The sequence below is a fragment of the Balearica regulorum genome, chromosome 3 (genome assembly GCF_011004875.1).
Source record: "Balearica regulorum gibbericeps isolate bBalReg1 chromosome 3, bBalReg1.pri, whole genome shotgun sequence".
Taxonomy (NCBI): domain Eukaryota; kingdom Metazoa; phylum Chordata; class Aves; order Gruiformes; family Gruidae; genus Balearica; species Balearica regulorum.
Genome location: NC_046186.1, coordinates 123,864,894 through 123,892,074, shown reverse-complemented (window position 1 = coordinate 123,892,074; position 27,181 = coordinate 123,864,894). Strand labels below are relative to the sequence as shown.

The 27,181-nt window shown below is 39.4% G+C and overlaps 1 long non-coding RNA gene across 1 annotated transcript in view; it reads right to left on the bottom strand.

The window, feature by feature from the left end:
- Positions 1-27,181, bottom strand: part of LOC142601190 (uncharacterized) — a 195,457-nt gene that overhangs the window by 55,682 nt on the left and 112,594 nt on the right. The window contains exon 3 of the long non-coding RNA XR_012834822.1: positions 5,152-5,264. This is a non-coding gene — a long non-coding RNA (uncharacterized LOC142601190). The remainder of the gene's footprint in view (positions 1-5,151; positions 5,265-27,181) is intronic.

Here is a 27,181-nt window from a genome sequence, read left to right as displayed (position 1 = left end):
CGGATCTTTTTCTTAGGATTTGGCCAAATCCTAAGGAAACCAAGGAAGGAAACAAGAACAATACCCATGATAAGGATTTTTTTTGAATCTTGCTAATGATGCCATTTTTGAAAACTTGCACTTATCTGAATGGTCTTGTTATACCACAGTCGTAACCAAGACACTGTAAATTTCAACTGAAAAATATAATAGAGCGATTCAACTGGGTCACCAAGTCATTTAACGTGGCTAAAATTTTCAAAGGAGATGATGACATGCTACCTGGAGAAGCTATGTCAAACTTTAATGAGATTATTGGAAGGTTAACATGCTGCGATGTGAGTTAGGTGAAAAATACTTCAAATGAGAAAGGCAACTATTTCGCTTCTTCGTGCAACTGCACACTTAGGTTTGCAGGAATAACATGAAACCATTTAATGGAATTCCAGAATGTCATAATAGTGCCCAGATATCAAGTATCCAGAGAGCCTTTTTGCTAAGATAAACAAATAACTTCCAAAACAAGACTTCCTGATGCAAGAAAAGCCAGGGGAAAAAAAAAAGAAAAGAAGGAAAAAAGGCAACTATTCATAAAATTTAAAAAACCAAGCTTTCTTGTGGTGCGATTAAATTTATGGCCAAGTGTGTGTACAGATATCCCAGTTTTTGCTTTTATCGTGTCATTCGGGCAGTCTCCTAAAATATTCTGCAGTTGAACTGCATTTTATAAGACAGCATATCGATACAGGAGAACTGCACCAGCCCAGAACCCATTAATCTGCACCACTCAGGCAAGGGCTGAGCTGCAGTTGCTTCTGTTCTTCCTCCTTTCACAAGGGTTTGCCTGGAGTGCACGTGCTGAAGTTAGTATTTCTTGCGCTTTGTCTTAGAGACCATGGTAGAGTAACATGGCTCCTGGCACAAGGAGTAAATTGAAACAGATCTAGCAAACACTTCACGTGACAGCATAAATCCCCAAAGCAGAGCTTGGCTGCATCTCTTGGATGACAGCATTGTAATACACAGCAGGAAGACCCCGTATCATTTCCCCCTGTTGCTGTTGTTCTGGCACAGCTACTTGCAATCTTTTCACTAAGAAATAGAGAGAAAAGCAGTTTTCCCTGCCAAACTTTTATAGAGAAATTCTTATTTCCTACAGAAATAAGCTGAGGACTCAGTGCTCCTCCTTTCTGGACATCCCATTACCATGACCTCAGTCCCTGCTCGTGAAAAGACAAAACCAAGAAAGAGCAAAGGAAATAACTCCCTCTAACTCCTCGCAACAAAATACGTGTCCTAATCTAACAAAACCAGGAGTCTATTTCATATTCACATAATATAGTAGATGAAACTCAATTTTTAGTTACACCCAAGCAAAAGTGTTGCCCCTTTCTAACACAAAGGGACGTGTAATAATGATGTGTGTGACTACAACTGCATCGGATGATATTCACATCATACCAACGGATGCTATCCAAGAGACAGGAACAAACTAGTTTCCACAGGTGCCCTGGTCTCCATCCATGCTCCTTCCCCTCTCAGATAAGGATGATTTAGCCCACTGGGCTTGGTAATCGCATGTTTACAAGAAACAAGTGTCCTTGGCTTTATCAGCCTCCCCTCATTTATTGCCTGAAACACTATTTGCAATCCTAAATTTAAAATTGATACAAACTTTGTGTCAGACAGCAGAGAGCCCTACAAGTTACTGCAAGAGCTTGTGATTTATTTTTTTTTTTTCTCAGTGGTTCACTAAGTGGGAAAGGCCCACACATACTGTGCATCAGCTTCAGTTCCCACCTGCAGCGCTGCTTCTGTGAACGACCTAATCCATACTTACAGCGGTGCTGGGATAGACTTCCTTGTGGTGATCAGTTTTAGGATTCCTATCATGGGACAAGGAAATCTCGCAGTGGACTGTATTATCTTCCAGTTAAGGCTGACGAGCCTATCTCTATTTGCCTGTCCGTCTGTAGTATGCGTGTAGTTGACGAAGGATATAATAAATGCCTAACTTCTGCCTCAGCTGAAAAATACCACATCAAGTGGATATTACAGCAAGCAGCTTATTGCAGGGATTTCTTTTTCTCTTTTTAGCCTTTGCAGCTAGAGGAAAGTGACCACAGCTTTTCCTTCTACCCCAGAGGTATTTTAGTGCTCCATTTATATTAGGTACCAAATACATGTTTAAGCAAAGTATGGCATGTTGCTTCCTACCTTATTTTGTTTGGATAAAAAAGCATTGTGTTTGATAGAAAACCAAAGAAGACAGAGTCAGTCTCCCATTACAAGACAGTTAACCCACATCTTTATTCCTACAATCATCTACACATGGCAGGGTTAACATGCAACTAATCAAACAATTATGGCAGTTATCAGTAAATAAATATTAGTGTGCTCCAGAAACTTTCTCCATATTCTGAAAGAAAAAATAAGGTTTTCTACATTACCTCCAATGATTTGCTTTCAAGGTTTTCTGTGCAATTGATTTCCACTGGGCCAGAAAGCTGCTAATCAGCTGAAGACTCTACAGTGTGCATCTTGACAGACATGTAATAGTTTTAAAAATATTTTTTCTATTACCTGCAAATGTTATTTAGGTTTTCTTCAAGGTTTGTAATAGAGCTCTGTGTGTCGATTTATTTAAATTATTTTCCAATATACCTTGAAAATCACAGAAAATAGAAATAAATGGAAGCATGGAGTGCAAGGATGTGTTGCTCCAGACTATCTGTCTCTTTGGCTTCATCTTCACGTAAGCACAGAAACAATAGGAGTCAAATGTAAAGAAATTGGAAAAACATCAGCTTAAACAAAACAAATTACTATATTACTGAATAACAACAAAAAAATACATATGCAGTTCAGAGAGAGATCTGGAATTTTGCAGAGATCTTATATAACTATGTGATCATTATCAACTCCACAATATTTTAAGATTACTGTTGTCCTGTAAGGTCTTACAAAAATCTCAAATTAATCTCTCTAATTTCATTCTCTGAGTTTTGAGAGAAAACCCCCAACCTCCACCCAGCAAAGAAAGCTAAGGAAACTTAAAATGGAAATCTCCAGCTGTTATATTTGAGGTATAAAGCTTACCACTTAAACTGTTTCATGAATTCTTATACATTTATTGCAGCAATCATAGGATCTCTATGACAACAATACTAACAAATGCTCTTTGAACACTGTTGCCACACACGGCATTTACCATGCTTCAAACGATAAAAGCATTACGCTGATTCCCACAAATTATTTTTGGAGTGAGAAATTACTTGTTATGATGTTTTACTAGGAATAGGGAGGGGGGGGTAGCACTGAAACACATAAGAAGATCTAAAATTTTGGATATCTGAGTGATGTCAGTGTTTTTAAAGTGTCACCTTTAGGGTGACAGGCATCTCCTGGCCTTCTGGATAAGCCTGGCTACATCAGCCAAGAAGTCAGCTAGAGCACAAACAACTGAGATTCAGAAGAATTCATTTTCTGGAGGTTTCTCAGTGCATTTTAGCTAATTTTAAATTAAGAAATAATAATAATAATAGCGCAAGCAACTTCCATTCAGATCATCTGGCGCACTACCAATCCTGTGCTCAGGATTGTTACGTCTTAGCATTGTTAAAATGATCATTCTGCAGGAGCGCAACTAATCAGTGCCTATTGAAATGCTTTCCTGCCGCCTCCTCATCTGCTATGGAAGATCATTAGGAATTGACTGTTTCAGCCCAAAATATGTAGATCCAGGAAGCCCAAACTGCAGTTCAAGCTGCATCATGGAGATAGTACCAGGGTAGAATTAAGGGAAACCTCCCCTGCCTTCCACTCTGTACTAGCTGGGCTGGATAAACAGACATATCATTTAACAAGGTTCCCCACAGCTGAAAGTTTCAATGGAGAAGGTGAAGGATGTATCAACCACTCATAATGTCTGCATTATTCCCTACCACTAATAGGCATAGTTTCGTATGTACCAGCATTGTGAAAAAGGCTATGAAATAGGACCAAACATGCCACAAGATGTATCTACCTGCTCAGTTTGTTCATACAGTTTGAATAGGAAGAGAATACACAAATGTCTGCCACTAGCAGAGAAGCATGAATAGGTGCTAAACCTCTCTCTCCAGCACGTTTGATTTCATATTTGCCCATCTATTTATGATTAGCAAGAATGGTGCTGTTGTATAGCTATGAGATTTTTCTTTCATGAGTCTGAAAGCACTTCAGAGGTGTCTGCCAGTATTTACAGTATCACTTTGAAACAGATTTTAAATATCCCTGTTTGAATGTGCTGTAAGCATCCCCAGAGGAGTGGCCACAGAGGAAGTCTGAAGGCTCAAAGCAGTAACCTCGGTGCGATGCGGGTTGCTTGCCACCAGAGCAACGTGCCCCATGAGCCACAGACACGCCGTGGCACCAGCAGCTTGGGGGAGCTGGGGTGGGTGAAAAGCCGAGCTGAGCAGCCTTTAGCTCTCTGCCAAATGAGGCATTTAAGCCAGAATTCCAGAACTCCAGTGCAATGCTTCAACCACGAGAGCGTTCTCTGACGAGATTAGCACTTCGTTTAAAAATACCCTTTATTACTTGATACTTAACTCTCTCATAAATTAAGAGCTCAGAAGCTCAAAAATCCCCCAAAACCAGCATTCCACCCCTTGCAGATGCTGACTGGTCCTGTGACACCTCTCAGTCCCTCTGCCAGGGCAATGGCCACATGCACTGGTTAAAAGACAGGGGCAAGGTCTTTCAAACGACTCATCCCACAAAAACCTAATTTCTTTTCTTTTTCTGAAATAGGAATGAGTTGAAAGCAGCCTCCCCTGTTTGCAGCAATGCCTGTTTCCATGGTACCCAGAGCAGCAGTCGATGGCCTTGTTATCACAAGAACTCTAATAAATTTCAGTAGATTGCTGGGAATTGCCTTTTTTATTTTTTTTTTAAACCCAGATGACCCTCCAGTCCTGGAATCTCCAATATGATCCAAAAGTCTATGGCAAAGTTAAACTCTTCAGTGACAATAGCTTTGGTGGGAGTTTTTTGAATCAAGAAATAAAACCAAACATCCTTCATAGAAAGAGAGAGAGAAGAAAAAAAACCCAACATAAACCCTATCAATTTTTCCTAGTTATCATGAACTTGACAGAGCTCTAAATATGATTGTCTGATGAATCCTACCTGAGCAGCATCTTTCTTGCACCCACCAAAGAGCAACCACAGATGGCCTTGGAGACAGAACATCTTCTCCCTTTAACCGTGTTCCCAAAAAAATGATATGCTGATGTGCCGCCCTGTGAATTTTTGAAAAGAGATTAATGAACATGGGCATTTTACACTCAAATATACTTTTCATCACTCTGATATTCATTTCTGTAAAACCTCATGAATATGTAGAAGTGTCTTACTTCTTTTTAGGATCTTCCAGGCTCAGTGATTTTTAGATGCCTTTTGTTTCTAAGGTATTGATTCTGTGGTTTCCACTTTGATTTTATGTACAATTATAACTGATTGAATAGTGTTTACGAAACTGTGAAAAGCAATGGAAGAAAACTAGCTTTTTACAGATTCAAAGGTAACTGAAAAAATCTGTACGTTATCCCTTGTTCTATGTTAATTATCCCAGTGTCAGCCTGTATTCACTGGCCTGTAATGCAAAACGTGCGTTTATCCCTGCGGTAACAATCAGATTTCAAAACTGAGGAGAACACAGAAAGCAGTATTCAAATGCCTGTAAGGAAAAACAAAAAAGAAGGAAGTAGTACTAACCACTGCATTTGAGAATTCAGTACTAATAACAGATTGTGCTAAATTCTAAGTACCAGTTTGCCAGAGATGTCCTTAATGTTGAGCATTACTAAGTTATCACATTAAAGGGAATCAATCAACATTGGACCTGAGCTAGGATATTTTCAGGTTGCCATCAAATGCACTGTACTACATGGAGAACTATGGAGCAAAGCTGCCATCGCATTTCCTTCCTTTGCTACGGCAGAGGAAATGGCAGTTCTCCACGTCGTGTTCTCAGGTCAATACCTGTTACTGTATCTGCTGCACTCTCTGTGTCCCAGCCTTGGCTTTGTGACCCAAACTCAGTAAATAACTGCTCAAAATATGCATCTTCCCCCAAAGAACCTGTAGTTCAGTTAATGAATAATAAAAATAATAGATCCTGTAGAACCACAGGACTACGTATTCCTAAAAACACGGCTTCTTGGTACGCTGTGAAAAATAAAACTGAAAAGCCTCAACTGAATTTCAAAGAGAAAACCTGCTCTTCCTCCATTTAGATATTAACATTTCTTTATGTAAAAAAACTTGCTAAAAGTAACTGTTCTACAGTTAATTACAGAGAAAAATATACAGAACTAAAATCACAGGAGCTTAATCAAATATCAAACTTCACCTCAAAGGAAATGGTCTTTTCTTTGGGAGGCGTAGGGACAAATATGTGGATGTGCAAGAAAAAAATATGTGCGCAGGGAGTAAAGATGGCAGAGCGAGACTGCTGTTCTTTGGCAATGATAACTTAATTATTAGAATTATTGACAGATCATTTTAATGTGAGAAATAATATACAAAAAAGCTATAGGAGATTTTCTCCGTGTTTTGGGACGCACTGGTGTAACATGTCTATATTATCACTAAGAGGTTAAAAATGCACTCTGGCATCCCAGGCTATACCATATGGTTTTCATTCTCATTTCTTGAGGAGCTGCACACATGTTCTGCAGAAGCACAGGGAGTATATTCAAAGAAAATACAGCACCAGCAATCTCCATTTCATTCACAAAGTGCTTAATAAAATGACTGAGATTACTCCAGTTTAGCACATCATTATAATTCATTTTACAGCCATAATATTCTCAGGTTCAGACATTAAAAGGACAATAAAAATGCTTAGGAGGTATTCTCTCCATTTAATAAGCACGATGCAATTCACCAAACTTAGTTCAACTTCTGGGGAATCGCCAAGAATGTTAATAAACTGAAGTGGTTGAGAAGTCTATTAATTTTGGATGGTGTAATTTATATTCAGATACTCTCTAGAAATAGTTGCCTAGACAAAAATCCTCACTGACTGATAACTTTGCTCTGTTCCCAGCACTCCAATAGTTTTCTGTCCACTCCCTGCCCTTGAATGGACTTTTCCCCCTGCAGATGCAAAGCCCTCTGCGACACCAGTACAAGACTGTGTCCTCCCTGCAGCCACCAGAGGGGTCCGAGCAAACATACCATTTATGGAACATTTTCCTCCAAATATATGGAAGGGATGACCAAGCAGCTTCCTCCAAGGCCTTTTTGTTCGGCTAATCCTAGCCAGACTACTCAGAGCTGCTGTAGGCATAAAGATCCTGCTTTTGAGCCATGTAAAAGTTGTCCCCTTGCTGATCAAGCTTTGGCTCCGTGTTATGGATTTTATTTTTTTTCTTTCATCTTCATTTGACAGACTGGAGAATTGAAACAACCAAGGGATTAGTATTTGTTTTGGTTTAAAATGTTGCAAAAAATTTTTTGTTAGCATAGCACATGATTCACCCTGCGGGCTGCTCTGTCCTCCAGAGTGTGACACCGGGCTGCTGCCACCAGCCAGGACTTACTGCCATTTTTGTCATGACACCTTTACTATTGACTGAGCAGGACCGCATCTAACACCTCATTTTCCACATAGCACAGCCCTTACCCACCCCACTGAAAATATCACAGCCATCCTGTTAATCTGTTCTTAGCTAAATGACAAAAAACTGTACTGTCTGTCCCCTCCATCAGGTTGCTCATTGTTCCCTGCTGCCATGAGGGCTTTAGATGAAAACTGCACCATTTAGTTTGCCCTGGAAATATATACACTGAATCTTTCAAAATGCATTACTGTAGCAAAGCATATTAAATACCACTGAGGGAATATTGAGCAACTCTAGAAAACAACTAGCATCCTACCCTATTTCTTTCTTTGTATCTCAGGCAGGTAAATTATTAGGAATTTGATATAAGAAAGCAAAACATTTCAATCTTCCACAAGCTAATAGTAATAAGATGTGACAACAACTATAATTTGTGCATTAGAATAGATCAAAAGAGCTGTTTTAAAGGTGTGATAGTGGCTCATTTGCAATGGCAGATATGTGACGTGTTGTAAGTCTGCGACATGGCTCTGATTGTTTTGCATTGCAATTGCTACAGCCAGGGCTCTGTCAGCTGCTAATGCACTTGATCACTGACATTAGGAACATATTTATTGAATGGGGCAAATGTTTGAGGGCCTAAAATGATTATAAAAGAACCTGTGGAATATGGGGAGGGAGAAAGAGCAGGGAAAAAAGCCAAATAGTGAGAGTATGAGAGTTTCCCCACCAGTCTAAGTCTGCTATGGCCAGCAGCGACACCATCACCAACAGAACCACAAGCTTAGCTTTAACCACGGAGAGCTCAAACATGACACAGAGCAGAGGTAGCCCAACAATCTCAATCAAAGGTTAGGGACAAAGAGAAAAGGGCTGCGAACTAATTGTAAACAACAGTAAATCTTCCCCATCTCTGGTCCCTGTACATCACCTTTTTTTTTCCCCTCCTTTTTTTCTTTCATGAGGCTGACTTATCTTTGCTGCATCCTACAGGTACATGAAATGTAATCTCACTACTGTGCTTCCTCTGCAATTCAGGTAACTCAGTGCACACGGACAGATCCTGTGCAGGTTAAGTAGGGCACCCAGTTCCTGTGGTGTATGTCCAGTTTCCCACCTGCAAATGCTCCTTTCCTCCTCTTCTCAGTCTTGGTAGGGGAAACTAGTTCCTACACCTACCACTATAAACCAAAATAAATGTTTGAGAGACAGAGAATTAATTATTTGTGTTTGATGTGTTCTGCTTCTCATACTATAGAATTTAATCCAATAGTACTGCTCCACACAACTGATGTGATTTATCATGATTGTCTAGCAGCTAATGTTTTTATTTTGAAATCTTACTGATTAGATTTCATGTGCTTCATGTTTACTTGCTTGTATCTCCTCCAAAACACTCTCCAAACTTCATTTTGTCTATAGTGTAGTTCTACTTATACATTATAACACATAATTTTATGTAATTATAATATACAACATAAAATGAATGACAGGTTCACGGTCAATTTGAAAGATCAATAGCAACACTTAAATTCTCCTGGCTGAAAGTGACTTCTGAAAAAGTTAATTATTCCTCTTTATCTCTGATTTACCTCCTAAAGCTTTCTGCTAAGTTACAAGAGATCCGAAAGGATTTTGCTTTTCAGTCCTGGCCACATAACGGCACAGCAGAATATGAAAAGCTCAAATAGTGTGTGAAACGTGAAGAGTTATTGCTACTATTTATGAAGTACCAGGAACAAGTCCTGCTTTCAATTATTTCTGAAGTTACTGCACTGAGGTTGATCCCCTATTGCCCTGCATAATATATACATTTAAACCTATACAAAGTGGGTTAGAAAGCATTCCTGGTCTGCTCTGCACACATTTCAGCTTGACATGACACTGATAAAGAGCCACAAGAGAGCCACTTGTTTCTAAAAAAGATGCTTTAGGCTAACGGAAAATATTATCTATAAAGCTTATGTGTATTTGAGGAGGGCTGGAAGGGAAAAATAAGCTGTATTTCTAACATGGCCTGTCAAGGCACCCAGTTACAGTTTTCATTGAGTTTAATAGGACATACTTGGTTTCTGTTGAAAACAGAGCAGAAACGTAACATCTGTTTCAGAGAACAGATTATTAACCATCTCTTATAATATGATTTCAAAAGTGGTATTAGCCCCAGAAAATCACATAAACACGTAGCAGCTCTCTGGCTAGAAAAGGTTAAGCACAATTGCATCACGTGTACCCACATGGAGATAGCAAAGAGGAGGAGGAAAAGTACGAGTTCAGGTGTGAGCCACTGCCTATAGCCCTTTGGCTTACTGCAGAGCAGCTTCATGCCACAGATGGGCACGAGGGGAAGGAGAGATCCCAGGAGCCACCCTGAGAGCGGAAAGACTGGCAGCAGTGGGGCTGGCCATCACCCGCATCACCTGCGCGGAGCCAGGGTGGAAAGAAGTGGTGGTGCTGTCTACTCAGGGTCCCTCTGTCCGGGCTGCCCGAGCAGCTCACCCATGGGACTGTGGAGGGTGCCAGTGCCCAGGAGGTGGCCACAGGAGCCTCTGAGGAGAGGCTGGGGTTGCCCACAGCTGGTTCCGGCCACCTCCACCGGCCCCTGAGCACCAGCGGAACTGAGCTCTTCTGGACACCTGAGCTGGGGCATTTCCTCCTGCAACACATCGCATCTCATTGTTAGAAGGGAGCGATGTGAACTCAAACATACAAGGAAGACCCCGTGTACCTGTACAAGAGGGAGGGGAAAGCCCTCATGGGATGTGTTGTGAAAAGATCTGTTGCTTTCACATGCAGTAGAAAAGCAGGTTGATTTGGGGTTTTACAGCATTCTTATAAGAAAACTTTGGAGGGTGGTGAAGGTTTGTGTCAGCTGTCCTCAGCAGCTCAATGACACGACCTTTCAAGCAGCCGATGGGCTGATTAGCTCACAAGCCCATCAAAGACTCACCACTGTCGCTGCCTCCTCAACATCTTTCCCCCAGGGCTCTGCTGCTTATTGCCAGTGAGTTCTGCAGTAACTTGTGGCTTTCCACAAGTCATTCAGGATGACGGAATCTAGAACACCTTCTCTTTCCCCCTCTTGCTCCCAGCAAACCTGCAGAGCATCATGCACTCTTCACTACACACCTCCCTCCTCCCCACAGGGCTGGACCCGAGGCCACCAGGCACCAACAGGCAGTTCAGGACAGATAACCAGGCACCCACCAGCCTCCTGTAGCAAAGGTAGAGCCGAAAAGCCAGGAGACCCTCCTGGCAGGAGGAACGAGAGAGTGAGGTGGCTGCTGAGTGCTCACATCAGTCATCTCCTGGCCCTAACACTCGAGGCCGCAGCAGAACAGAAGTTCCATCGCATTGGACAGCATTAGGCAACAAGATAACATTTCCACAAATGTTTTCACATCATCTAATTTGGTGTGGCTTAAATAAGTTAGAGCAGTACAGGATGCTGTAATGCAATCATGTTGCATTAACATGCCATAACTAGTGATTTTTATCAACCCTATAGGAAAAGAGGCAGTGTTGAAAGTAAGCTGCATTCCCAGCATTGCCTGCTCCTCCTTCCTCCCCCACAAAAAACCAGAGCATCTTCTTCTGCCAAGAGAAATGTAGTCAAATAACTCCAGACATCTATGTGCCGAGTAATGGAGATTTCCCAGAAACAAGACCACGGATTTCACAAAAAGTATTATGGCTTTCCATGTGTTAGGATACCAAAAACGTTAAGGCTGAAATCATAAGTACTAGAGTAGGGACAACTGCTTGCAATGCAGCATTTAATGGATTAATTTGGCCTCTGTTTTTCTTTGTTGATTCTTCATGAGCTGATTTGAACAAATCCTACTTATTTGACCACTAATTCATGCAAAGACATTTCTATCTATAGACCACTTCAAATTATACACTGCTACTGCTGTCTCACAGTGTAAACAATCACATGAATTATATAGTATCATCAACTCTTATTTGCTGATCAAAGACTCACTGAAAAAAACCAGTGTCACGTCACTTGTGACAAAACTACTGACGATCAATCACAGTGAGAATCCTTATCTCAGTGCATTTTTGCTTATGCATTCACACATTCTTGATCCAAACATGCTTTCCCATCTGTACAACAGCAGACCTGTAGAATGATACATCTTTCCAGACAACTTTTAAATAATATGAAATCACTGGCATAAGAAAGGGCTCCAAGATACGAGGTACCTTCAAGTCTGTTAAAACACCAAGAGCAACTTAACATAATAACTTTACATTCTGTCAGGATAAAAAAAGGGGACACTGAGGAATTTTTAAATGCATGTCTCTGCCTGCCTCTGTCTGGATTCCTTGCTGATCAGTTTTCAGGTTAGTACCACATGATCTATAGAATCTACCTGTTTTGATTCCTACTTGATACCTACTTTATGGTGTGGATGGTTTTAGACTGGAAGAAGAGCAAGGCTGAGGACCTTGTTGGAAGTGGGGGGCACTGGCACTTAACAGCAGTTTTCCTGTGTTCTGCCAAGGAGCGGCTGGAACAACTCCCATTAACTTCCTGAACAGCAAGCTCTTGGAGCACCACTTTCAAATAATATTAAAATTGCAAATATAATGTGAAGTTTGTGGCTACAGAATAAGTAAGTTCTACTCCATTAAAATAATAAACAAAACTGACAGGATATTAAACTGAGTTTCCATGACAATAATTCTCTGTGGTCTCCTGTGCAGGTTCCTCATCTCAGAAGTTGATTAGCCATTGCCACCAAGAGCAACCCACAGGTAAGAGCTAGCCCAGGGAGAAGAGCAGACAGTCCAATCCAATTTCACCCTGAAATGATTTTTTTTGTTTTCTTTTTGGTGTTTTTTTCAATGCTGCAAAACTCACATGACTTCAACACAAAACTGCCAGACATGTCTGATGCCAGACAGTTTTTAATCTAGGAGACAGACGTAGGAAAACTTAAAACAGTAAAAAGCCACAAAATCAAATACCAGAGGTCAAGTACAAGCCAAAAAGGACTGAAACAGTCAACCAGTTGATCCTGTGTAGATGATAAACTATTAGTAGCTCATGTACAATAATTTAAAAGCCCATATTCTGTTGGCCCTGCCTAAGGTTGCTGGCTATTACGAATACTTGCTGGAGTATAGTACATTCCTCTTCCTACACCCCACTGTTTGTGAATTCAACGGCTTGGCTGTTAAGGCATTTCTACAATCATTCACTGCATCTCCTATGCTCCTCTGCCCCTGACTTAGTGAAAAGATGATTCATACTAAAAAGGCAACCAAATCGTAAATGAAGGCAGCAGCTTTGTATAGTACTGGGTACCATCTGTACAACATAGTCTTTGATCTTTGTGAGACTCTTCCAAGTCTTAATGTCAGACAAATAAGAAATAATAAGCACACCAACACAGTAATGTTGTGAAACTTAGGCAGTGCCTGTGTTAGTGAAGTTGCCTTTCAAGAGCTGGGATGGTGGTTTTGATGTTTTAGATACATTTGGCAGATAAACCTAGCACTGCTATTTCTTTGCAAGAAGTGGTGACATATTAATGACAAGGGAGGAAAGAATTGAGCGTAGAAAGGGTGAAAACAGTTTGGTAGAATCTCATAATTAAAGTTGTGCCACTTATACCATCATTCATCACACTTTGTCCCACAGAGCTGTTGCAGTCAGAATGAATGCTTAGTGAAATACGTTCCCCATGTGTATTCCATGTATGTCTCTGTGTGCGGATGCAACACTTTTGTCTCTCGCTGTATGAGAATAAACACTTATGCAAAAAAAGAAACCAGGGCAGTCCATGAAGGAATAATGAATGACCATGCTTTACACTGACACTTATTGTTCAGATCTATTATTAAATAGACTTCAAGGATATGTGGGGAATTTGAATAACTGTAACTGCAATGTACAGTCTCCATAAACCCTAAGCCTACCACTTGAAGATAAGACTGAACTGGCAAACTGGGATGCATGTAATTGTACTGCTGGGTATAATTGATCCATTCTAATAATACAGTTACATCTATACTAGTCCCTAAGCAATAATCTATGGTGAGCTAGCAGATACCACGGTCCCATGTGCACAATTCAAGCAAATGATTAAGATGATTGTAGATTTCCTGTGCGTAATATTTAGACTTAGGTTTCGCACTACTAAGCTTTGCAATGCATAGCACTGGTTTCTACAGATGTAAGGGTGACAGTGTATTTGGTATACAGCATTCCTAGCTACTCAGTTGGTCCTTAGGCTGTTTGGTGTGTTTGTTGTTTTCCTTTTGTTGTTAGTAGAGGGCTTTTGAACTAATGTGGCACAATAAAGGGAATTCAGAAACACATATTAAGTAACAAATTCCAGATTTGTGGAGGGGGACATGTTCACAGTAGTATGACAGCAAAGCATTTACTTCACAGCTGATCAGGTTCTTGACCCATTAGTGAATGAGTCAAATTTCAAATCCAATCCAAAGCAATTTTGCTCTTCTTTATCCCTCTATATCTTTTAGGTCCTTTATGAGCATACAAGTTTTACACTTATTGCCTGCTAGAGTTTTGATTATCTGTCCCTGTATTGAAAAGAAAATCTGTCCCTGTATTGAAAAGAAAATTCTTACCTTTGCATTTTAAAAAGAAAACATTTTTTCATCTTTTGCGTAAAGTTATTACCTATCCCATTTTCAACAGTTATCTTCATTTTTCATATAAATGTAGCCATTTATGTGAATTTCTTTTGAAATGTCCAAGAATTAAACCAAGTAGAGAGTTTGGCCTACTCATAAATTCTTTAAGGATCTGATACAGAGAACGTAGCATACACTCCAACAGTCTTGAAACTTCCTTAAGGGCGTATAAACAACAAACCCCAAACTTGCTGGTTTAGGCAACAGAGGATAGAGACACTGATGGAGAATTTCACCAAACAGACATACTAAAAATTATTAGCAACCCTACTGAGTGAAGCACAAAGTTACTAGTGTTTACTTTGCAAGAATACATGTGTGAAAATACATATTCCATCTGTGACTAGCCTTTTACTTTTACCACCCACTATGGTGAGACAATATGAATTTCTCTCTCATAGAGCTTGTGAGCCAGAGAAAGTGCAATTTCACTGTAATAAGAATTTTTAAACTATCCCAGAATCGGGCAAGAGCAGCACAGTTGTTTAAGTATTAACTTATGAAAGTCAAAATTTTTTCAGGACTGTAAATGTCTGCTCAGACATTCTTTTGGCGCACAGTTTCTGACTTAATCTTGAGGCATTTTTCTTTGATCTCTAGGAAGAGACAGAACAGGACAGTCACATTGCATAAGCTGTGGGCTGAAGCACTGCTCTAGCTTGAGGATGTCACATACACACCCCACTCCTGGCACAGCCATTTGGCCACGTTGGGGTCTACAAGAGGTGAAATATATACCTCTAGCTTATAAACTTACATAGCTTATAAACTCTGGTTGATATTAGTGACTCTTTACCTATGCAGGAATGTTGAACTGGGGATTTTTGGTTCATTCATTGGTTTTACTTACACATTGAACTAAATTTCCGCCACACAGTGACACACAGTTCTTCCTCTGATCCAAGTCAAGTTTCAAAACTCCATTGCTAAGTCAAAGGAAAGCTCTGATTGCATCATTCACTTTTCAATAAAAGTGGCAATTGACTTGAAAAATTCAAAAGTGTAACACTGACCCAAAGCAATCGCTTTGAAATTCTGTAAGCATTTGCAGGACCCTGATTTACCAGCATTTTTGAGTTGCTAAATCAGGGAACAGCTGCAGGAGGATGCTTGGAGGATTAGGCTGTAATTTGCTAATAAGAACTGACTGCAGCAGCTCAGAAAACAGTGAAAGTCATTCTATAAATAGTGAAGGTTTCTGTCACAAAATGCATTTACATATATTAAATCAAGATGCCATAATTAAGGTAACCATTTCAGAGGAATGCATAATAAAGAAAAAGTCATTAATAATCTCTTACTGCATGTGATTCTGGGGAAAAAAAAATCCAATTGAGACAAGCTAACTTTTTTTTTTTGCATTTGGAGAGAAATTCTTATATTCTCATTGGATTGATACAAATTACTAGTAGTGAAGACGATAAGGAAAACATACAAGTCTATTAATAATACACACTGTCATAGGTCTTCTAAGGCTTTACTAAGTATATCACAGTGTTTTCATAATTACAATCAACTAAATAGCTGGTTAAGTGAGTGATGCAATTTAAATTACAAAATTAAAATGTTTGAACTATTTCCCTGAAGATTTGGAATGGCTCCTTAAAGGATCTGAAGTGCCAGTGGAGTGCCAGGATTCTCTATAGTCAGTGATTGTCTGCTGTTTGCAATCAATCTCCAGTTTGTCATACTGCTTCCAATAAAATATTAATGTAATCAGATGAAATTATTTCCCTTCCAGCCCCACGTTTGGTTTGGAGTCAGTGCCGTGTTTGCTATTGTTCTAAATGAGTATGTAGTGCTCCAAGGAAGTAAGAGACTGTGAAAGAACAAAAGGTGACAATTTAAAAATGATGTTTGAAGTAGCATTATAAAGCATTACACAGCATTATAAAGTACTATGTGTTGCTCTGGCCTAGGCCACTGTAGCCTAGAAACACCACCCCAGAGATCCCAGAAGTTTCCTAGTGGAGGGAATATTTGAGACCACTACCACACTGTTGCTTTTGTCCAAACATTAGCAATGTTTGAATTATAGCAGCAAAGCTATAAACATCAAAAATCCGTAAAGAAAGTTACTTTAACAACACAGTGGCACAATTACTCACAATTAGTGGAGCTATAGGTCGTAAGTGATTAAAAATGAGTCTTAGATAAAGAGGGTGCATTTGACTAAAAATGTTTCCATTAGAAAGGTTTGACCTTCTTACCCATTAAATCCAAATATTAATCTGGAGATGAAAATGAAGTTACAATTGAACAGAGACAATTACATTTCAATTCTGGTTGACAGTAAGCTCAGGTTTCAAATCTAATACAGTTATTTTGTGACCTCAAGCACCTCATCTGATGTTCTTTCCATCTCTAAATGAAGATAATACTTTCCTGCGTGTGTAAAGAGCTTTGAGACCTTTGCTGAATTGTTATTATTTATGTCTACATCCCTGAAAGCATAACTCAACAAGATGGCTTTGTTTGCATATCTGAGCCTGGATGGTATTGTGAACAAAATATTTACTCAATGTGTACCCAAATAAATTTTGCTAGAAATATCGCACCAGATGACTTAATGACAGTTTGCTTGCTTGCTTGCTTGTTTTTCAAACAGAATCCTAAATAAGGCTCTGCATCCCACCCAAATGTATGTACTTGACATTCTTCACAGAAATCTATCCACTGAAATCCATGAGACCGGTCACATGCCTCAGTTCAGGCTTAAGTACACATCTGTACAATCAAAAGTTAAGGGAGCATAAAATATGAAAACAGTCCTATTTAATCCGTGCAAAGTCAACACATCCTACATCAACCTTACCTCAATGCCTTTGTCCTCACATACCTGGTCTTGTCACACTCCCACTGAAGTCCTCGAGTCAATGTCCTATTAACTTCAATGACAGATGAACTACACACTTTTTTCATTCATTACAGATTCTGGCTATCACCTAAAGAGTTGTCTGAGCTCATTCTCTGTGTTTTTAAAGTGTTCAACTTAATAAACAAGAAAAGGAACTAGAGTGTCGACTGGTGGCAGGGTCTGATAGATTCAAATTAATAGTGATGACACCAGTGCATATATTGTCTCATTTTTAAAGGAAAAAAAAAAAAAAAGAAAGAGAGATTGGAAATGTGTAAGCATGAAAGAAGCAGCTCTCTTTTAGCCTCTACCCTAAGAAGTTACCAAATTAATTCCCCCTTAAGCTCTGTAAGCATTGCCCTGTTTCCAAGGGACAGCTATATCCTAATTACCATGTGTTAGCAAGGAAAGAAGATGGCATTTAGCAGCAAAGTACAGGGCAAAAAACCACATCCAGTTTTTCGCTAAGCAGTATGACAGCATAGCCACTGGTATCGAGCACATTTACGTAGCTGCAGGAATGCCCTTAGAGGCCTCTTGGTGAGGCGCACTCCAGTGACAGAAGAAAGACAAGTCACTCATTCATTTCCTCTCATACAGGAGATGGTGTGACTAACAGCTCCAACAATCTCAGGGATGAACTGTGCCAAGCTGAAATATGGGGGTTCTTTTCTTTTCAAATTTTCCACTTGCACAGTCCAGGCGCTGCTTCCCACTCCAGCTGCAGACATGGCTCACACATAAAATAACCAAAGTACCCTGCCAGATAAACTGACTCAGCAAGTGTCAGAGCGCCAGACTTCTAAAAGGTGCTAATCGCATAAAGCTGCAAATAGAGGAAGAGGAAATTTTCACAAGTATCAAGCCCCTAACTCCCACTGAAGCCAGAGAACACAACTCTAGTATTGGAGTCCAGAAATACCTCTCCAGGTTTGCGTGTCAGTCCATACCTGCCTGAGGTTGGTGCAGGCTGACCTCCATTGCAGAGATCTGTGGTGAGGATGTTGTCTCGTGCAGTTTCAGATTTCACACATGGGAAAGATAGTCCTCTCTCCTAAACTGCCTATGCAATTCTGAAAACAGGGGTGAGTAGGTGTACCTACAATATATACTGCATCATCACTGTTTGCTTGATGTGACATAAGGTAGTTGGATTGGCACACAAATATCAGGTAGCTCTGAGTGAGGTATTTTTCTCACATCATTAACTCCTGAGAAAGTGATGGAATATCCTCTCCTCTAAAGAAAGTGATCATTATTTATTATTCTTAAGCCATCTAAGTTGTATTTCTTACCTAGCAGCCAAAAAGTTCAGGAGTTTTCAGAAGTCTATTGAAAGCCAAATATGTACATGAAGGTCATATGCACCATCACCAGAAGCAGCCGTACTTCTGCATTGCAGCTGAAATCAGCCATCATCAAGATCGCCTTTTAGGTTTTCTCTGCAAGCCCCCAGGAACAGTGCCCACAGAGATGCAAAACTCAAAGTACAAATACAATGGATGTTTTTCATCTGGTACGAAGGCCACAAAAAACATGTCAGAAGTTTCTGGTTTTTTTCCTTTATTTTGGTTTCGGAGCTAACACGCAAAAGAAGCCCAGCTCTAAAACTTAGATTTGTCCAAGTTTTCTCAGTTTCTTAAACTTCTCTGAAAGCCAGAGGAGTGCTGATAGTGAGTGACTTGATGCACCTCTAGTTTTCAGTGTGAACTGCTTGCAACCATATCTCCTGCTGAATTGTCCATGTTTATCTAAAACTGTGATTCTAAACTGTTCCCTTTTTCACAGGACAAATACATTGAGTAACATATACGCAAACTGAATTGCATGACTCAAATTATTTGGTACCTAGAACCTCATCCATTTTCTTCTGTAGAGTCATTTAATTGAAAAACAACTCACCTGAGATCATTAACAGATTGTCCAAATGTCTCTTTTGGTCACACAAAAGAGCACTTCAGCAGGCAAAGTGACAATTATGTGGATCCGAGTGCCTCATTTTGACATCCTATTAAGAAGCCCATATCTGAAAGTTAAACCTGTGGCATTAAGTACTTTCAAGTCCAGGACAAGCAATGCTTTTGAATCTGAAGGAGCTGTAGGAAAATGACCTGATACTTTTCTATTTCTATGAATTTAAAGCACTGCTACTCCCCTGCTAGGTCTGTACACTATGGACCATGAGAAGCAGAAATATTTTACTTTTGGGTATTTAGCAATAAACTAGATTTAATACTTTTGCTCTTCATAAGGCAGACATTTACTTTGTAGTTGCTGAGTACACTATTGTATTTTCCATTTGTGCAGCGTATGAGTTATCTGTGAAACCAACTCAGACTAGCTCACTTCAGCCAAAGTCATATGTCTATGCAAATAATACGCAGATATTTAGCCCTTGTTTTTCTCCATCAAGACACACAGTGCTGCTCATACTCTGTCTCCCATCTCAGACATGGCCTTTTTACTTTATTTCTCTCAGCAGCTTTCTTTTCCTCCAATTGCTCCTGCCTCTATCCCTTACTCTGCATGGGCTATTTGAAAACATCTTTCTGCTTGAAACAGGTAACAGTTATTCAAGGTGCATGTTACCTGAGTATACCCCTCATGCTCCCAGTTGCTAATAGATTCCAGCTACTCTCTTGCAAGAAGTAAAGAAAAAATCCCACATGACTAAATGAGGAGCTCTTGTGACTTTGTTTCAGTGATCCTTCTTCATGATAATGTTAGTGTTAGTCTTTATTTATAACTAATTTCAAATAATATTCAATTATATCACTAGAGAGACTTTTTCTTAAATAATAGGTATACAAAGTGTCTCACTTCATCCCTAAAAGGGAGGGAGTTAGGAATGTTAAAGAAAAAAAGAAGCAAAAAAAAAAAAAAAAAAAGGAAAAACAGGTATCTGCAAATTGTCAAAAAAAAAAAAAAAGCTGAGGCTGGCTGGTGGCGTGTATAAAAACTTTCTGAGGTTTATTGTACAGTGAAAGAGATTTCTGAGATACTTCAAGAAGTAGCAGCGTTATTTGAGATGAATGAAAATGAAACATTGTGCTGTTTTCTCTGAAATTGCACCGTTTGTCTAAGTAGTGGTGCATTTTGTCTTCAAAGAAGTCCGTAATCTCCTCCATCTTTGTCCGATTCTGTGCATGCCACCAAAGGAATGGTGGTTTATGCAGGGTACTGCTGATACCGGTCTGTTGTAAAGCCTCTGCTAGAAATGTATGACTGGAGTTAACAGAGAAACCAAAGCTGCACAGTTATGCACATACTGTAAAATCTCCCAACATCAATGTTCAGTTTCAAAGTAAACTCTGATGTCAGGCCAGGCCCTCCTCTATGAAGCTGGCAAGGAAAAGGTCAACTTAGACTTAGCGAACTATTTCTGCAGAAGACTGCTTTATGCTTCACAAGCATTAGGATTCACAAGGGATATCAGAATGGGGCCATATGTTTAAATATAAAGACATATGTTGGATACTTTATTAGACAAATTTAGAATCTCTAAGCTGTGCCTCTCAAGAAGGGTTACAATGGCCCAAGAAACATATCCTGAAGTAAATTACTCATTTCTCATGTCTTTCTGTTGTACCAAAATCACTCAAAAAGAACTAGCAAATGGTGGTGAATGAAAAGAAACCATATTACTATAAACTGATTTTAAGATATTGGTTCATAGCCTCTGCTATTAAAGCATTGGATGTAACCTCCATGGGGATTTTGAAAATTATTAACAGAGAGGAAGGAAGATAAAGAGCTGATTCAGACTCAGATGTTGTTAGATAGTACTAGATATTTGTCTGGCCAAAACCAAAATAAAATGAAACAAACCAAAACACTAAAATAACCAAGAGAGGCAACTCCTCCTGTTCAATACAGTTTCAGCATTTTACCACCACAGTGAATCTGGCCCTCAGTTTTCCCAGCCCTGCTGTCCACAGCTATTCCATTACACACAAATAACAATGAACCCAGGGTGCTTAAAATGACTGTGCACAGCTGGTAAATCACTTTTTCTAGCATATTCTCTCTCAATTTTCACCCTTAATACATATTTGACCTGACGGTCAGACTACCCACTGACCCAGACTCATCAGGATGAGAGAAAACAGACCACTGTCAATCAAGGGCTCAGCTGCCTTGCTCCCTGAAAGTGTTTCTTGAAGGAATGACTAAATCTGTCTACGAGTATCTTTTTCCAAGAAATAACTGTCTGCTTGTTGTGCTCAAATAAATATCTTTTATTGCCTGTGTGCAACTACTGGTTTTACAGAGAGTCAGGGAGAGAAAAGATTAATTACAGTGTGCCCGGCATACACTTTGGAAAAAACTATGCCTCCCAAAATAAAGACAAACATTGTGGACTTCATTCCCTGCTCCCTTCCACTTGCTTTTACATTTGCATTTATGTTTCAAGAGGGCCAAGCAGAGCTGCTGTGCCCAGGACTTTACAGTTCCTACCTCAGAGATATTACAAATACTGAACCACCACCCCAGCTGTTTGCACACTGTGTATGACCTGCGCAGAAGCACAAAGTATGGGAATGCCACATGAACAGGTTAGCTGCTGGTAATTTCTACCGTGGATTTGTAGGCACAAGAGGTTTAGATAAGGTTAGGAAAAGCAACAGCATTTTACATTGCACAGAACTAAAGGCTAAAAATTAAATAGCTCTGTCCAACTAGACTTAAATAGGACGGAGATTACAAAGCAATAATTTCTCTCTACATACATACAAATCTAGTTTTTGTGTTTGTTTTCACTGAAAAAGGTCATCCTATAATCTTCATAACAGGGCTTTATGGAATAAAATGTTCACCGACACCACAATAGTGTTAAACTCTGCTCCCCTGAAAGCAAAATGGGTTTTACCATTAATTTCAATGTGACTATGATTTCACATTTGAGTCATTTTTCATCCTTAAAAAATTTAGAGCTTACCAACAAAAGTTCTGATTTTACTACTCTCCATCTTTTCTAGTGCCAGTTCATTTTATGTGTATGGTAAGCTGATCAAAGTCAGGTCATTAATTGCTTTTTTACAAAGCAATGCAAGATCCATTAATTTTGAAACTGAGCCTACATTATGGATGTTCTTGTGGTTTACACTAAAGATTGATCTAGTATCTATTTATTAGTGCAGTTCTATGTACTTTAACTAATGGCTCTTTAGGTCTTCAGACTAATGGTTTCTTCATATGTTTTTGTGGAGAAGTATTTGCCACTAACTTCATAGAAAATTAGGTTCATGAAATAAACGTGTATTACACTGGAAGAGAAAAATCAATGAGAAAAAAACAACTGCATAATTTAAAGGTCTCCACTGATATGGAAATGCATGCTTTATACAAATAGGTAAATGGATATGATTTCAGAGAAAAAGCTGGATTTCTAACATTTTTGGCTGCTTTACAGATCAGAAATCTATTAAATATTTTGAGTCACTCCCCATTTCTCTTATTTTTATTTCCAGATAATCTGGTATCAGACTCCCTTCCACTCTCATCCTCCTTGGCTGCCCAAGTGGGCAGATAGGTAACTGGCTTTCTTTGCAACGTGAAGAAACGTGGTTCTGCATATATAAGCTAAAATACATTGGTTAACTTAAATGTCCATCGCATCAGAATGGTGGCATTTTATTCGTAATTCATAGAGGTCAAGATGATCGTATCCAAGTGATCATGATGGATCACCATGAAGGTAGTGTGTGAACTAAGTGTTGACACTTAGAGTGGTGTTTACAAACATACAATTTTTTTTAACTTACTTATGTTCAGGCATTTTAACTTAAATCAGTATATTAAACTTTTAAATGTAGATGCATTTAGGATGTGAACACCTATTCATTTGTAACTCAGTATGCACAACAACTTAATAACCTCATTACACGTTATAAATACATCCCTGTACATGATAAGCATGCTGTGGTACATAAGAAAATTGGATTGTGCATTTACCCTAATTATTTGATGAGACATCATTACATCAATTAACTATATTATTTACCTTTCCACTGAACTGCGCTTGCAATTGCAAAAACTTAGTATCGTTACCATCTAAGCTTAACTTTCAACCAAGAGAACAAAGACAATTCCAATGCTGTTTAGCAAAAGCACACTTAACTAGAAGTCTTACTGAGAAAGGAGGCTGGGATGATGTAAAATTTTTCAGTATCTATGTAAATCAGTCATGAAAAATCATTCAAATGCTGATGGAATCCCATCCCTTGTTTTGATGACACTCTTACGTCAGTGGATTGTCCCTTCATGAGTTCTGTGAGGGAGAAACCCATCCAGTTTTCCCTTTTTCTAACTCCAAAGTCCCAAAATGGGCACACTGAAGGCCAGTAGACATTCCCACTAATCCTCCACTAACACAATCAGGTTAAACTTCCTTGCCATAAGAATGCTGTCCTAGCTCCCCTTAGATATGAAAATTTACTTAGAAGTTCATAGGAGGTCTGGTGCAACCCCAGCTCTAAAATGCATAGAATCATAAAATCATAGAATCATTTAGGTTAGAAAAGACCTTTAAGATCATCAAGTCCAACCATTAACCTAGCACTGCCAAGTCCACCACTAAACCATGTCCCTAAGCACCACATCTACACGTCTTTTAAACACCTCCAGGGATGGTGACTCAACCACTTCCCTGGGCAGCCTACTCCAATGGTGGACAATCATTTTGGTGAAGAAATTGTTCCCAATATCCAATCAAACCTACCCTAGCACAACTTGAGGCCATTTTCTCTTGTCCTATCACTTGTTACTTAGGAGAAGAGATCAAGACCCACCTGGCTACAACCTCCTTTCAGGTAGTTGTAGAAAGAAATAAGGTCTCCCCTCAGCCTCCTTTTCTCCAGGCTAAACAAAGCCAGTTCCCTCAGCCGCTCCTCTTAAGTCTTGTTCTCTAAACCCTTCACCAGCCTTGTTGTCCTTCTTTGGACACGCTCCAGCACCTCAATGTCTGTCTTGTAGTAAGTGGCCCAAAACTGAACACAGTATTCAAGGTGTGGCCTTACCAGTGCTGAGTACCGGGGGACAATAACTTCCCTGGTCCTGCTGGCCACACTATGTCTGATACAAGCAAAGATGCTGGTAGCCTTCTTGGCCACCTGGGCACAATGCTGGCTCATATTCAGCCGGCTATCATGCTGGCACCAGAGCTGCTCATCTCAATGACTGAAGAAATGGGGTTGCACATGCTAACATGGCTGTGTAGAACAAATGGGAAGCAAAATCTAGACAATATCTGTATTTCTAAGCAATCTGGTATTGGGCAGACCTCAACGCTGCCTGGTTACGTGGGGATAAAGACAGTTCAAAGTTATTAAGTAGTTTGCTGCTGTCCAGATCACTACTAACATTTTTTTTAATCTGCAAACTAAATTTACTTGATATGGAAATTGTAACTCTATCAAATACAAGACCTGACAATACTATCTTTGAAAAGCAAGGTAGGCTCAAATTCTATCTATAAGCACAAGTAGCACCAGTGAAGACCCTGTATATAAAGTATCATACTGGTATCTTGGCTGAGACTTCTAGATCTCCCACCTTGCCCCGAGGCACCTGAGTTGTACTAAAGCTCTTCAGTTCAACATGAAAATATGCTCCATTCTGCTTTTACACAACTCAGCAAGTAATTTGCATTTAACCCTACAAAGAACACACACAGACAGAAATTACTTTTTTCATGGCAGAAGTGCAAGACATCTAAAGATTGCCCGTTACAATCAGTCAAAAAAGGCAGAAGAGAGAAACCTATGATTTCAGTCTTACAGACATCTTTATACATTTCTTTAACAGATTTAAATATCTTTTCTCATTTCCAGTGTAACCTCATTTCTTTGCTTTCCTAATTTTTCCATTCTGAGCTGATAATCATCCCTCTATTACTAAGTGAAAACCTTACCTGCCTCAGCAAAATTCCCAACCAAAATGCCTTAAACTCAATCAATAAAAGTGAGTTTTATAGAACATTTGAATTAATGAAGCACTGATAAAAATTCAGTGGTTTCACTTTACATGCAAATGGGCTCTAATATGCTGTATTCAGGGTACTATCCTTATAGCACTAACAAGAAATAGTGGGCTGAATGCTAAATGGTCACATTGTGCATTCGGATGGTAGCTACCAGCTTCCACAGCTGACTATCAGAATAATTCCAGCCAAGCACGTCTTTCAAAAACTAGGTAAATATAGATATTCCCAGCAAAACTGACCTTCAGGCTCTATTTACTACTTAGTGCTTAATAAGCTTTGGCAGTGGTAGCAACAAACACATCTAAGAAATGTCCTCTGGTACTTATCATTGTAACATATATATATATTTGCAAAGACTAGAAGACAGAATTTTTGCTCCCAGAGCTATGCTATCCTTTATTCATTATGCCTTGGAAATATGAGTATCAGCATATAAAACCAGTTACTTCACTACACCACAACATACCTGCAGAGTAAAATGGCCCTGCCCCAACTCACGGTTACTCTCCCCTCTAGCAAGGCTTGTGTATAGGTTTTCACAGCCCATGGTGTACTTTTCCCTTGCTGCTTCATTTATCATTCAAGTATGGCCTTGACCCTGGCTGCAGCAAGGTTGGTGCCAAGAAAGCAGTCAGACTTCCCCAAGTGTCTCTAAATATCTGAAATCCAAACCCAAATGCAGATCTCTGCCTGCCTTTTGGCATGTGCTATTATACAAGAGCAGTGTGAAATATTAATATTCATTGACAAAGAAAAATAATTTAACTAGAATAATTTATTTTTTTTAAAAAAAACCCCTTTCATCAGAGCAGAATCAACTGTGAACCCTGTTATCAAGACCATTTACCTTGCAGGTCACTTCCTATTAATAAGAGATATACCTAACTGATATTTAATAAGAATCCTGGCAATGCTATTTGGAAGATGCTTTTGCCCCTAGTTGTTTTTGCAGTTAGAAATACACTGCTGTCAAACTCTTCAGTTTGATAGTTACTAGTAAAATATGTATTTTGAAATTCTCTTTTTGTCCCCTGGTTAGCTGCAAATAGAATCAGGATGATGGCTGTGCGCAGCTCAGCTGTACTTGCAGCCTTTTGATCTTGCACTTTGGTTCAGAGTTTTGATCTTTGATTCCCACGTCTGTTTTCTTGCCTGACTGCTTGTTAACAGCAGTGCCTGGGACAGTTCTTGTCACTGGAGGAATTCACCAAGACCTAACGCTGCCTCCCCATTTGTGCCTTCCCTTGCTTGATCCTACCCTTTCACATCTCACGCTACATGGAGCATGTTGCCAGAACTGGCTTTCCAAAACCTGAAATGATTTAACGTGGCGTACAAAATGTCATCTATACAATATGTAAAATGGGAAAAATACACAAGCACAGAGAATTATCCTTGGAAGACTTCCACGGAAAGATTTTTCTTTTAAAAATACAGGCTCTATTGCACTCAGGGGAAGTACTAGAGGAGTTTCTGCTTCCAATTTCTTTACTCTTATGAGTTCTTCACACTGACCCTCTGAGTTTTTGCAAGGCACTTGATAAAGCAACTGATGAAGAAAAAAAAAAAAAAAGGAGAAGGTGTGAAGCTTCTGGGATGAATTTTATGCCAAAACCCATGGCAGGAGTGGCTTTTTGCCTTCTCATTTTACTACGTGTGCTTGCAACCTAATCTGGACCATAGCATCACAGATACAGCCTGAATACCAACAAGAGGATTTAGCTAGGAAAAAACCACCACAGGCATTAGATAGCTATAAGTAAAATCAGATACATAAAAATGTATACAGATATGTATATGATGTGTGAGTATATATATAGTCAACATTTACTATTGTTTTTTAGACAGTTTCTATAATGCCTTGAGAAACAAGAGCCTGCTAAGAAGAAACTGGATAAACCAGATATTTACATACTTCAGAAAAGGAAAAAAACTTTATAGGTTGCTATTTGCTTCATAGCCATTTCCTACTTTGTGATTTGCTCAACAGGCAATACTAGAGGTGGGGCGGAGGAAGAAAAAAGGAAATAAACAATATCACTGACCTAAACATTTGTCAAAACATCTGCCAGT